The sequence below is a fragment of the Tachypleus tridentatus genome, chromosome 8 (assembly GCF_004210375.1).
Source record: "Tachypleus tridentatus isolate NWPU-2018 chromosome 8, ASM421037v1, whole genome shotgun sequence".
Taxonomy (NCBI): domain Eukaryota; kingdom Metazoa; phylum Arthropoda; class Merostomata; order Xiphosura; family Limulidae; genus Tachypleus; species Tachypleus tridentatus.
Window position 1 is genome coordinate 518,661 of NC_134832.1, and position 13,635 is coordinate 532,295.

General features: G+C 33.6%; 1 protein-coding gene across 2 annotated transcripts in view; it reads right to left on the bottom strand.

Annotated features, from left to right (window-relative positions):
• The window catches only part of LOC143258393 (UPF0389 protein CG9231-like), a 33,175-nt gene extending 26,200 nt beyond the window's left edge, over positions 1-6,975 (bottom strand). Inside the window, exon 1 of one of the 2 annotated variants that reach the window (XM_076517271.1) lies at positions 6,831-6,975. The gene's annotated coding sequence lies outside the window, so the exon portion shown is untranslated. Of the gene's footprint in view, positions 1-2,633; positions 2,858-6,830 lie in introns of those variants that run through there. The other variant, XM_076517270.1, reaches the window with a different exon arrangement.
• Positions 6,976-13,635: the final 6,660 nt, after the last annotated feature.

Consider the following 13,635-nt stretch of genomic DNA (forward strand, 5'->3'; position numbering starts at 1 on the left):
AGGTATAATTTGCAACATGAAAAATTAAGAAATATGCATCCGAAACATTGTCAACCATTTCATTCACCCCTTCTCCTCGAAGCAAAGTATATGAAGTTGATTTCCATGTGTTTTTCTTTACTAGCTTGATTGTTAGTCATTGACGGCAAAGTTATTTCTGAGTGCTGTTGAAAACATAATATATGTTATAATATACTCATTTTTTTCCTCTGTCCAGAAAATACGAACGCATCTTACTAACTGCGCATGAGCACGCATTTACCTTAAAGCACGTAAATAAAAGGCAGATAGATGTAAATATACTTTAGTAATTATTTTGTACAACAACTTAATAAAAGCTTATCAAAGTTTTTAAACAGGACTACTATCAGGTTGTAGAATAATATTATTTATTTATTTTTAGATAGCAGTAAGTACAGTAAGTTTAGCCCTAAGTAAACTAATGCAAAAAACGTATGCAAGTTACAGTATTAATTTGTCTCATCGAATACAGGCCGTACCTTATGAAGGTTTAACTAACGTTAGGCTTAAGACATGTGGACTTGCAGATTTCGGTATCTGCTATGAGAATTTTATTATTCTAGAAATCCTGTAATTAAGAAGTACAGTTTCAAGAAAGATACTAATTTTACCGCACATGTTTCTCGGGTCTCTGCTTCTTTCTTTTTTTTTATCGCTAAATAACGGAGATTAACAGGTGGAAATGTTTTCTGTTACTGTTTTATTAGGAAAAGTATGTTTGTTACATACTACAAATGAATTTACGACTCATGAGTCATAGTCTATTTTTATGCTCCCACGCATTAAATAAAATATCACACTTTGGACAAATTAGTGGCTTTTTACAACGCATTATGATTGGTTGACCGACTGGTTCTAGGCCTAATTCAGCATCACACTGAAAACGCACCACACTGTGTAACCAGGCTTGAATGAATAAAACAATTTCTTGGTGGAGCACATCTATGGATATTCTTACAAGGTGGCGTTCCAAAACTTACCGCGCACTATAATTTTATTTTTTCAAAAGTCTTGTGCCAACAGGTTCCTAGAAGTTGGAAATCCCTCATTTGTAACGCTGAGTATGTATAGTGCTCCCAAAGAAAAACAGAGGTTGAAAATTTGTTTATTTATAGTTAAGTTAAGCACGAAATTATACAATGGGCTGTCTGTATTGTGCCCACCACGGGTATCAAAAAATGATTTTTCAGAGTTATAAGCTTTCAAACTTACCGCTAAGCCACTTAATCAAGGCTGTACCATTGAGAACACAGTGAAATAAGTTGTGCTGAAAATACGTAATTAAATCCCGGGAAATAACATTATGGACTTTATTATTAAAATAATAAGTGGATTACAATATTAGATTAAAGTCAAACATTAAAAACAATATATATATATATTTCAGTAGTCACTAAAGAATGCGACATTGGTTGCTGAAACGTTTTAGCTGAAGACATATACACTTGTGCTAGGCCCAAGTTTCCATACTTTTCTTGGACCTATATAAACACTCCCGCTCCTATCTCACAATCACCCAATATTGATATGTGTTAATTAAGTTTATTTCAATCGAATATAATAGTAGTAAATATAGAGGTTGTTTCACGGAAATCATTTTATGTTAATTTTTTTTTAAGAATTTAAGAACGTCAGTCTTAAATATGCTATATTAACTTCTAGAACATTCACTGCGAAACGTGTTTCGTTGTGAACAAATGTGGTGTTACTATAGCTAACACCTTGGGAGACAAAGCTGGGCTTATCCAGTACACAAATCGAAATTCAAAGATAAGGTATTACTCCAAAATCTTAAGTTGTTTTTCATCAGCGTCTTTCGTCTCATCCCCCTCGATAACAACAGGTCTGATGTGTTTTTATTCTAAAAATAACATTCTCCCGTCCACCCTGAGGATTTTGGAGTCTCCTAGTAGTTGAGTCGGGGATTTTGAAGTAAATTATTTTCCTTAAAGGCACAAAGACTATTTTCTCAATTCCATCACAGCTGAGTAAATAATGAAAAATATTAAAGTCTCTAGTCGAAGGTTATACTAAGATAGTGACTGATTTTTACATACATATATTTGTGATGACGATGAAACTTAAAATCAAATGCATCTCAGATATACAAGATGTAACTAATTATAACGTTTAACCAGCACTGATGCAGTAAAAACGCTAATTTAAATCGTCTTTCATATCCACAGAACTTAAAATAAGAAACCCTGCCCTCAGTGATCACGTTTGTCAAAAACTTTCACAAAGGAAAATATTTCAACTGGTTAAAGCTGAAAATCACAGAAATGGGAATAATTCCCGTATATGTAGCTTCATTTCTCATTAACCTTTAACAAACAACAATAAAATTCACTATTAATTAGGCTTAAAGTTATCTAGTGATGAAAACACTTAGGCCTACATCTGTGATCAAGTGAAAGAGTTACAAATACGTGAACAAAAACAATATAGATAAATGCACAACTGACTGACTTTCCTTCGGCTATTTTAATTATTTACAAATTTTCGCTTAAAAAAAAAACATATAAATAGATAAATTGCATAAATAGATGCTTAGTTGTACGACTTTTATTTACTCAGGTTCATCTACTATACTGCTACTAATTTTTACTTACCAAATATATATTCAGTTTGATAACGTTTCGGTTCACTGCTGCTACTGATTTTCGTTTACTAAATATATATTAAGTTGAACATTGGTTCCTACAGCGCTTATTACTGAATTTCACTTTTCAAATATATCTTTAAACCAACTCTGTAAAGCTTTAAGCGTTCATCATATTTTGATTTGAAAGGAGTTAAGAGTTACACGTGTTATTTAAGACCTAATCTTTTGCACTTCTAACCTAGTAAACAGTTCGTCCATATAACTTTCAACCCAATTAACTTGCTTTGTAGGTTAAATGCTTATTCAAAAATATCTTGTGAATATTGTTTCAAGGACTCAGAAAAAGTTTATATAAATGGGTTATGCAGCGTGACTTCATAAACAACTTTAGAACGAAAGAGAAATGTTATCAGGTCAAGACACGCATCAGTCTCGTAGGTAAAATTGGGTCTTTTGGTCACTGGAACAAAGCTCGTTTTACACCTATTTTCTTAATAGAAAATTGGACATTGAGTTTATACACGTGACCGTACCATGGTGGCACAATAAATGCACGTAACGGCGTATGTATGTTATGTCACGTTTCATGTTTCTTACTCTTTAGATTCCTTTGTATATTTCGTCTACATTTAATTCAATATACAAAGACGCAGTCTAGTAGTGATTTTAATCGAACAATGATTTTATTTTCTGCATTACCAGCCTGGTTTAACTGTGTATTATGATAAAATAATATTATAATGATAATAATATAAATCTATAATATAAATGTGTTCAATTATCTCTTAGTTTTTCAAATCAGCAACAGATAATTTGTGTAAATGTAAAAGTATTTAAACAAACAGATGCGAAATAAGGAATTTTAAATAAAAACGTCTTCTTAAATTACCTTACAATAACTAAGCTTTAAAACTTTGTGACAAATAAAATGTACTTCCGAACTACACTACAAAACAATCATGTGCATGCTTTTAATAACGCTGAAACAAAAATACATGATTCTTCTTAATTTTTATTATAACCTAACGAAATTTTATTGAGTAATGTTATGCATTTTGAATTATATAAACATTTATCATGTGTAACTTTTAGCTCATCTGTCTTATTACCAAAATTTAAGCTCAACCCCCCCAAAAAAAAATAAAAATTGTTGGGAGTCTTAGACGCTTCTCATATCATCTATTGCTCCATCAAATATAATATCAACTTTACAGTGTTTTCGGAAAATTTAGCATTTTCCCTCATTTTCCAAGCTAGGACTTACCATGAAAAAGTGGTTAGGCCATGGCTTTACTGCTTTTTACGGCCCTTTAGAAGAGTCGCCATATTTTGATTTTTTTTAACATACTTGTCATAATTTTGGCCTTTTTTTTTTACGAAACCTATTGTATGTAATTTAGATACATCAAAACTGTGAAATATTTTTGCTGAGAAGAGTTCATTTTGTTTTATAGCAACTCATCCCAATAGTTTCAAGCTTAATAATATCCATCCATGTGTAAATATTGAAGTTGCTCTTCATACTCGCAAATAAAATACAAATGTAAATCACGAAGAAATTCGAAACAAAAGTTACTGCTTCTATATTACGCTGTTACTTTTAGTTTTATTCATTTGTAATATTACACATAATAATACTTTATATGACATAATCAAAACGTTGTGGAATTTCATATTTTTGATCGCAAATTTTACTTAATGCAGGTTTCCATTGCGGGAAAAATATATACAGTTGGAAGGCAAAAATGGAACATGGGAAGGAAACATAAAGACTTTGGAAGTATATTGCTACAATAGATATGTACTTTAATTTTTAAAACAGTACACTAAAGTAAGGGGGCCTGGCATGGCCAAGCGCGTAAGGCGTGCAACTCGTAATCCGAGGGTCGCGCTTCGCACCCGCGTCGCGCCAAACATGCTCGCCCTCCCAGCTGTGGGGGCGTTATAATGTACGGTCAATCCCATTATTCGTTGGTACAAGAGTAGCCCAAGAGTTGGCGGTGGGTGGTGATAACTAGCTGCCTTCCCTCTAGTCTTACACTTCTAAATTTGGGACAGCTTTGTGCAGTGGGCTAACAACCTACTCACTTAAATACTTGTTGAAGAATCCGCAAGCGATTGCGGCCTTATGTTGCTAGATGGAATCTAATGGTGATAACTAACTAAAGTAAGGGGGACTGAGTTTTATATAGTATAAATATATTTGAAATTACTTTTTGCCATCAAATATCTTAGCAAAGTATTAATATATTCACTTTGTAATCTCATAAACGGTGTAAACGAGAATACAATGTCACAACCTGTTAGGAAGAATCAAACCAAACTTAAATGCGAAATTGCTGTTAGAGAATTAATATTATATATGTTAAAAGCTCAAAAATATTACAAGATGTGGAATAGCTCAATATACATACATACTGCATAATTTACCTAAAGAAGATAAGCCATTATCACAAAATGTACCGATCGTAGATATGTCTATCAATTAGGTGCCGTAAGAAAAAGCTACACAAGTAAAGCATTTTAATAGTTATCCAGTGATGTATGTATTTACACGTGTATTTTGGTTTTTATCACAAACAAGCCCAGAACACGATGTTCTAGTCTTGTCCCTTTTTGTAAATAGATAGGATGTAGGCCAACGTACAAACTTCTCCACAACAATAGTCAACTCGGAAGGGTATCTATTGTCGTTCCGTTTTAATGATTAGGACGGTTGCTTGACACGCCTATTTTTAACTTTCGAGATACTGTCGTTGTGTTGTTATTTCTACAGTAGCTTGCGAGTTCAAAAAGTTATTGCTTTAGTTCCAATTGCTATTTAAGTGATTAAAACTTTAGCATTTTCCAGGCATCAAGTATATTAAATGATTTCCACTAACTGAAATTATACAAAAATTTGTCTTTGTTTTTTTTAGTGCAAAGTTAAATAATGAAATATTTACAATTTGATCACTGCGCGGAATCGAAACCTGGAATTTAGCGCTTTAAGTCCATCAAGTTACCTCTAACCCCTCGGGAACTGTACTAAAATAAACAAAAACAGAAGTAAAAGAAAGTTGAAGAAATATCAAAATAAGAAATGTTTCTAAAGTAACTGACAATAGACATTTTTTTGTCATGCGATAAAAAATGTGCATCAAAGACTTGTTCTGTCGAGAAATGTTTAACTTTAGATCAGCATTTTGTATAAATCGAAGGTTCTCTCTGCCTTCACTGGCAGAACGAAAACTGTAGTGTTTTGTTCTTGGACAAATTTATTTTCTTAGCACTTGGAGTTTAGCCGTCAGAGAGTTGTTCCATCTGAACAACAACCTAGCAACAGTGAGAACGAGGGAATCAACCAATCAGATCACTAGACTAAAGCGGTTTCTGTGTGTTAGTGGAATTATCCATCTGACAATCTGACAACGATGATCAACCAGTGTGGAATTCCAACAATAATCCACAGTAATGAACTTAATTATACATATAAGATCACAAAACATTATAAGAATTTATTACAAAATTCCTCCCCCTGTGTCTTTTATTGTTGACAACTAAAACTTTAAGTACAATAATGTTATGATAATACTTTATCAGTCCGCTTCTTATAATTGAAATTATACATGTTCTCATATGGAAGGTTAATCTGTTCTTATTTCATTTCTCCCCAAACATAATTAAAGTCTAAGATGTCAATTTTCTTTTGTTAAGGCGCTATTATCTCTCCTTTCGTCCACTTACACCAAAGACATACAATCTGAACTAAGTTGTTTATTTCTAAAATAAAACATAGAAATTTATTAACACATTTCTATAAAATGATTAAACGTGTTTTTTATTGATCAATAGTGCACTTTGTTTCAAGTATTTAACTGTGATTTTATATGTTTTTAATTAGTTTATTTTTTGATAAAAGATGAACAGTTTTCCTTTCTGCTTTGTAAGAAGCTTCAATATGATTTCACGAACATGTTTTTTAAACGTAAAATGAATCACATTTCCGTGCACGATTAAATTTGCAATAGCAAGTCATGAAGAACAAATGAGTAAAATATTATTGCAGGTACTCTCTCGTTACTAAGGTAAAAAAATATACTAAATGTAATTTTCGAGTATTTGATTCATCTGTTCATGCATTTTTTATATACATCATAACAGCATGCCTATGTTAGATGATTTCTGAAAAAAAATTACAGCTTTTGCACTGTCAGTGACTTACCAACAGGTGATGACACTACTTCTTCGTTCTGTTGACAGAAACACAACCGTCTCGGATCTAGTGCTCTTTTATTCTGGTTAACTTTGTGGTTGTGTGTTAAAATAAAGGTGTTTGTCACTCGGTGGCATATTTAGCGCCCTCTAGTGTTAATGGGAAACGTGACATTTGTCAGCTTTGCAAACACCTCATGGACGTGCGAATCGGCATGAAAATCAGTTTGTATGTCATTTTTCCCCGCTTACCAAAGTGTCCTAACGATCGGGGAGGTTTATGAGAGGAAGTTTATACCTTCGTTCCTGAGGTCGTTGATCTTTACTTGTCTTTGTGTTGCTTGCCCTTGGCCCACATTGGATCACAACACTATTTTCCCATTTAAGCACGAAAGAAATTTAGCACCGAAATTTGTATTAATGGTTTATTTGGAGTGATCAGTGAAACCTTTTATTCCTCTAAAATTAAGGAAATTATTTAACCTGAAATAAAAAGTTAGAACGAACATCTAGATTTGTTCCTAAGCTAAACAAAAATTGTTAACCAAGATAAAACCCGACCTTAAAGCATATGTTTTCTATATAGCTTCTTATTGTCGGTAAAGCAAATGTATAGAATACTGCTGTCTGTCAGTGAACTTTCCTTTCTGATACACGTGTAGAATACTGCTGTCTGTTAGTTTAGAATGTATATTAATGAGCTTCGGCGTAATTATAGAAATTCTATACGAAATAAACGGTTATAGTTTGTTGGTTTGGTAACAATAATCCTTCTCTACCATCAGAGGAGTAGCTGGGGGGACAACCCCCTCCACCGAAAAAATCTAGGGATATTGATTACATTTTACTTTTCAGTTTTTATATATAATAAACTCGTTTTGTATCCCTAAGACTTTTCTAAACACTATTGTATTGGACTTGTTTTCATGACCACATTATTAACAAAATAGATTAATTTAAGCTTTTCAAATTTATTACCACTTCATAAAACACTATTGTATTGGGCTTGTTTTCATGACCACATTATTAACAAAATATATTAATTTAAGCTTTTTAAATTTATTACCACCTCATAAAACTTTCTTTACCCCTTCCTGAGTGGAAAATCTGGCTACGCCACTGCCTAGCATTAGAAACTAAAATTTGATCAAGCATTTGTAGTCTGACCTATTTTACTTTTCGTGGAAACATACTGCAATTATTCAAGTACATTGTGACCAAACATCGAGCTATTTTTATTTGTCAGTGTCCTCATAATTTTCATCTTAATTCAAGACTCACGAAAACTTTCATAAAAAACGACAGAAAAATCACGAAAAACTAAGTATATTTATACAATTGCCTTTTAAAAATTCCTTGAATTTAAAATGAAAATAAACATAGCGGATGCGATGAATAATGTTCATTTACGTAAACATTTGAGTGTACTTAATTGTTGTGTATATATAGGTATATCCTAATAGTATAATATTTGTTGATTCTGTAGAACACGATGAAAATGGATTAAGTTCACTCCGAAATATCTGTGTGTTTGAATATTCTTCGTCTTATCATCCATCTTTGTTTTATTTATTTGTTAGTTTTCCTTAACAGACCCACACTGAACAGTTTGTAATATCCACCGCGGAGAATCGAACTGCTAATTTTAGCGTTGTAAGTCCTCGAACATACTGTCTGGCATTGTCAGGCGAGGCAATCAACTCACAATCTGAGGGTCGCTGGTTCGAATCCCCATTCCATCAAACATGCTTGCCCTTTCAGCCGTGGGAGCGTTATAATGCTACAATCAATCCCACTATTTGTTGCTAAAAGAGTAGCTCAAGAGTTGGCCATGAGTGGTGATGACTAGCTGCATTCCTTGTAGTATTTTACTGTTAAATTATGGACGGCTAAAGCATATAGCCCTCGTGCAGCTTTGCTCGAAATTCAAAAACAAACCAACAAACCGTAAAGTTACCGCTGTCCCACCTGGAGACTCCTCCTAACGGTTATTTTGACTAAATCAAAAAGAGAAATAACACAAAATAACCGAATTTTAGCAGAATTTATATCTATAAACTGTTACGGTTTTTTGAGAGATGCTATGGTTCGAGCACGACCTAGTGACTAATTTAATCGGATTGTGAAACCAAAGGTTGGTGGTTTGGGGTTCGTTGCATCAAAACGCTTTCAACATTTTGGAGACATAAGTGGACATTATAATACTGACAGTAAATCTCACTATTATACAAGAGGTGGCGACGGATGTTATTGATTAGCTACCTTCCCATTAGTCTATCAGCTCAAAATGAAGAACAGATATGAGTAATTAACGAAATTATGAAACAAACAAACTGTCAGATGCCTTGTAGATAAGTAATTATTTGTGATCTGAAATTACATATAAGATGTATATCAAGGTTTTATTCAAACACAAAATAGGTTAAAATATCTTCGTATTTGTTTAAGTAAATGCCTATAGATTATAACCGTACAAGTTGAACAGGTTAAAGTGACCGTTAGTGTCACTTACTTGGTGAATTATGTTAGCCACGATGTTACAAAAGGTATAGTTGAATAATAAAGTAAAGATAGGACTTTTAAAACTTGCGCATTGTCACAAATATACTAGGTGTTCTTCACCCGGTTTCTACAGTAAAGAGTTAAACAGTGATATGTGAATTAATGCTATGCACACTAAACTGTTCTTCGATGGATGGAGAGCTGCACAATGGGTTGATTGTCTGTGCTCTGCCCAATACAGGTATCAAAATACGATTTATTTTTTGTGTCGTAGCCTACAGGAAGAGAGAGAGAGTAATTTGAAGCTAATATGTTCAAATTTTGGGAACAACCCAAAATAAATGGCGATTGACCTTAATAACAAGTGGGACGAGCGGATGAAAAAACAAATACATGCAACAAAACTTACCAAGTGGTTGTACCGCAGCGAGAAAGTAAGTTGAAACAGTTTGATACACACAAGTAAGGCCCAAAACAAGAAGATTGTTAAAACTAATCTCTAGCTTCGTTCATGATATTTTAAGTAGCATGAAAGCAGTTACAACAGTATGAATTGCTTAACTGTCTGTATTCTTTCTTTTTTTTAAGTTAATATATTTAAAAGGGAAGTGTCGCCTACTTTAACGTGTAGGACACACTGATTTGGGTTTTCCTGAGTCCAGATGTTAGTCTTACTTCTATAATTAGCACAGCAGTTATAACCAAATAAAACTTCCTATTACGGATTTTTAAGATTGTTAAATAAACCTCCGAAAAATTATGATTTGAATGTGATATATACAAAATTGTAAATATATATTATATTTATGCGTCTATTTGTATGATTTGGTATTATCCACAAGGCTACACAAAAGTGGGGTAACTCGCCACACGAATGAGAGAATGGTGGCTATTTTTTCTTGGACAGTAAGTCTACCTTTAAAAGCCCTAGAGAATAACTAACAAACTAGAAAACAACCGTCAACGAGGCCTTTTCTCAGATTAAATGTTTACTTTTTACATGCAGATTGTAATATTCGTTGACCCACTTTATCCACTATCATATACAAAGGCCAGATCCTGTCCCCCAATAATAGAAGATATATAAAAAAAACTGATAAAAGTTAAACAAGGGTAGAAGGGACCATTCTGGGTGCCCACAAAATCTTAAGTTTGCTTGTTTTAAATTTTACGCAAACCTACACGAGGGCTAACTGCGCTAGCTGTCCTTAATTTAGTAATGTAAGACCAGACGGAAGGCAGCTAGTCACCACCACTAACTGCCAACTCCTAGTCTCTTCTTTTACCAACGAATAGTGGGATTACACGTTACTTTATAGCTCACTCACGGCTAAAAGGGCGAGCGTGTTTGATGTGATGGAGATTCGAATCTGCGATCCTCAGATTACGAGTTGAGTGCCATAAATATCTTGTCATGACGGGCAACAAAACCTTAAAGCACGAATAACAATTACCCAAGCCGAATTCTCTTATAGGATTGTACAATTTTCTAGAAATTGTGTTTGTAGAGTTCAGGTTGACTGACGTACAGCAAAAAATAATAATAATAAAGCATGCGCAAAAAGCAGATTCGGAAAATTTGCTGAAGAGACTAATTAGAAACTCAGAAAGTATACTAAAGACCACGTATTTTGCTCACTGGAGTCACGATGACGAAAGTTTCGATAGTCCTGAAAAAACTGGCTGAAAGTGTACAAACCCTCGAATGCAAGACAGAAGGCTACACAGAATTACGTATGACGTATTTTGACGTGGGAACCATCAAGTAGATTCTAATTGACCGGTCACTGTTTTCTATTGTTACGTCAGCACAGGATAAGATAAAAAATAATGTTTTGTTTGTTTGTTCGTTGGCTTGAAGTTAAGCGCAAAGCTACACGTTTGGTATCGAAAACATGTGTTAACGTGTAAGTCGGCATACATGCCGCTGCACCACTGGGGGGCTAGAACAAAGCGGTGTATAATTCAGAGAAAATGCTAAATGTACAGTGTACCAAAATCCAACTTAACCCAAGTGTGCAACTTGCTTGGGTTTTATCGGGGTATTCTCGTCCTCCTTCTCCAACAAACATTTCAGTTATCGAATCTGTAGGTCACAGACATTTTGATTTATCGATCCCTGACAAGGCCTGTTTGTTATGATGGTTTGTTTGGGTCGACTTCTTCACCACTGAGTGACCAGACTTGCCCTGCGTTCATGCCTTGTTTAGAATTTTTACCTTTTAGTTAAAATCTTATTTCTTCCCAGTAATTCCGTACATTCTAAGACCACAATATCTCGAGCACTCCCGATTATTAATTATTTCTTTAAATTTTTTTATTCTCAAAATAATTACCAGATAGTTAGACCAAAATATATCATTGCACGCTTCACCGACTATTCTAAACAACATTTATAAGGATAAAAATAACAAAATTCAGGTTAATTTGTGTAAGTCGGTGATACGCTGCAGGGTTTTCAGACACAGGACTTAAGTGGCGCGAATTTCTAGCCGCTTGAGTTTGCAGTTTTACCTGAGTAAATTAAACCAAACCAAACAACCAACTGTATTAACATGATAATTAACATACTGAGAAAACACATTACACCTCATATACCACACATAATAACAACACTTAACGGATACATGTTAACAATATAATGTTCACAGTGGTATATATCAACATCCAAGGTGCAATAGCTTCTAAGAAACACGAGATCGAAGACCTTATATAAGAAACTAACCCCCATATTATAATAGTAAGCGAAACTTTAATATACAATAACAATAGATTTTAACATACCTAATTACCCATCAATAAGGAAAGACAGAATAAACAAAAATGATGAAAATAGAGGCTTTATGATGCTATGTAAAACAGATCTATCAGCTACAGAAATCAGTTTGAGCAGTAACAACGAACATGTTACTGTAGATATCCTGCAAATAAACAATACAAAAGTGACACTAGCAGGAATATACTGCTCACCACATAAGCAACTAGACATAACATTAGTCAACATCTTTTCCCACAACCATAACTCTATAGTTATTGGAGATTTAAACAGTAAAAATGTCAACTTTGGATGTAGGTACACAGACAACAATGGAAGAAGTCTCTTACAGTTTATAGATGATAACAATATAGCGCTACTAAATGATACCACCCCTACACACACAGCATATACCACTAACATCAGTGACATACTTGACTTGTGTCTTTGCACATATAACATGAGGCAAAAACTAATAAAATTCCAGGTGGGAAAAGATGTTGATAGTGACCACTTACCAATATATTTCGTCTTCGATCTCGTCCCCCATAAAAATACAACCTACAGAAAAGAAAAATGTAATTATAGTAAAACAAATTGGTAAAACTATAAACAGGAATTAGACAATCAATTACCTAATAACGTTATAAAAAAAGTAAAAACCCATACTGAATTGAATAACTACTGTCAAAGAATAACGGAGTGCCTTCAAAAAGCGGCCAAGAAAACAATACCAAAACAACACCGTAAAACAACTAATAACACATGGAAACCAAATACCCAAATAATTACCCTAATCAAAAAACGAAGACAATTAAGAAGACAGTTCAAAATAACAAGAAACAGAGAAACTAAAACGCAAATAAACGATATAATAAATCACATTAGAGCACAAAGAAAATAACAAAAACAAGATAAATGGGATAATTTCTGCTCAAAACTGACCCGAAAAAATTCTGGACACACCTTAAACAATTCACCAACAATAATTCAGCCGCAAAGAAATATTTTGCACTTGAACACAATAATACAATAGCACACACAAATAAAGAAAAAGCCAAAGCTTTCAAAGCCCAACTACAGAATACATTTAAAACTCATTCTGATCCAGATACGAATACATATTTCTACAACAAAGTCACAAATTATATACTAAACAATAAAGAACAATTTGAACCAATTTTTCCAACAAGTATATCTAAAACAAACACAAGACGCAATAAACTATGAAGACACGAACTTAACGAAAGAAATATCTATACATGATCTTCCAGCAATTAAAAAAACAAATCTCCGAGTGAAGATGAGATACAAGCCATCCTCCTAAAAAAGGGCACTCCGAAATTGTTTGACCACCTAAAAGTACTTTTTAACTTATCACTACCCTCAGGATACATACCAGTTTCTAGAAAGCTTGCTAATATTTTAATGTTGCATAAGGAAGGAAAGCCAGCAAATAAACATAATAGCTACTGACCAATCAGGCTGACCAGCTGTGTTGGTAAAATTCTTGAAAGAATAATCAGTAATATACTCTCCACATTCCTGGAGATAACAT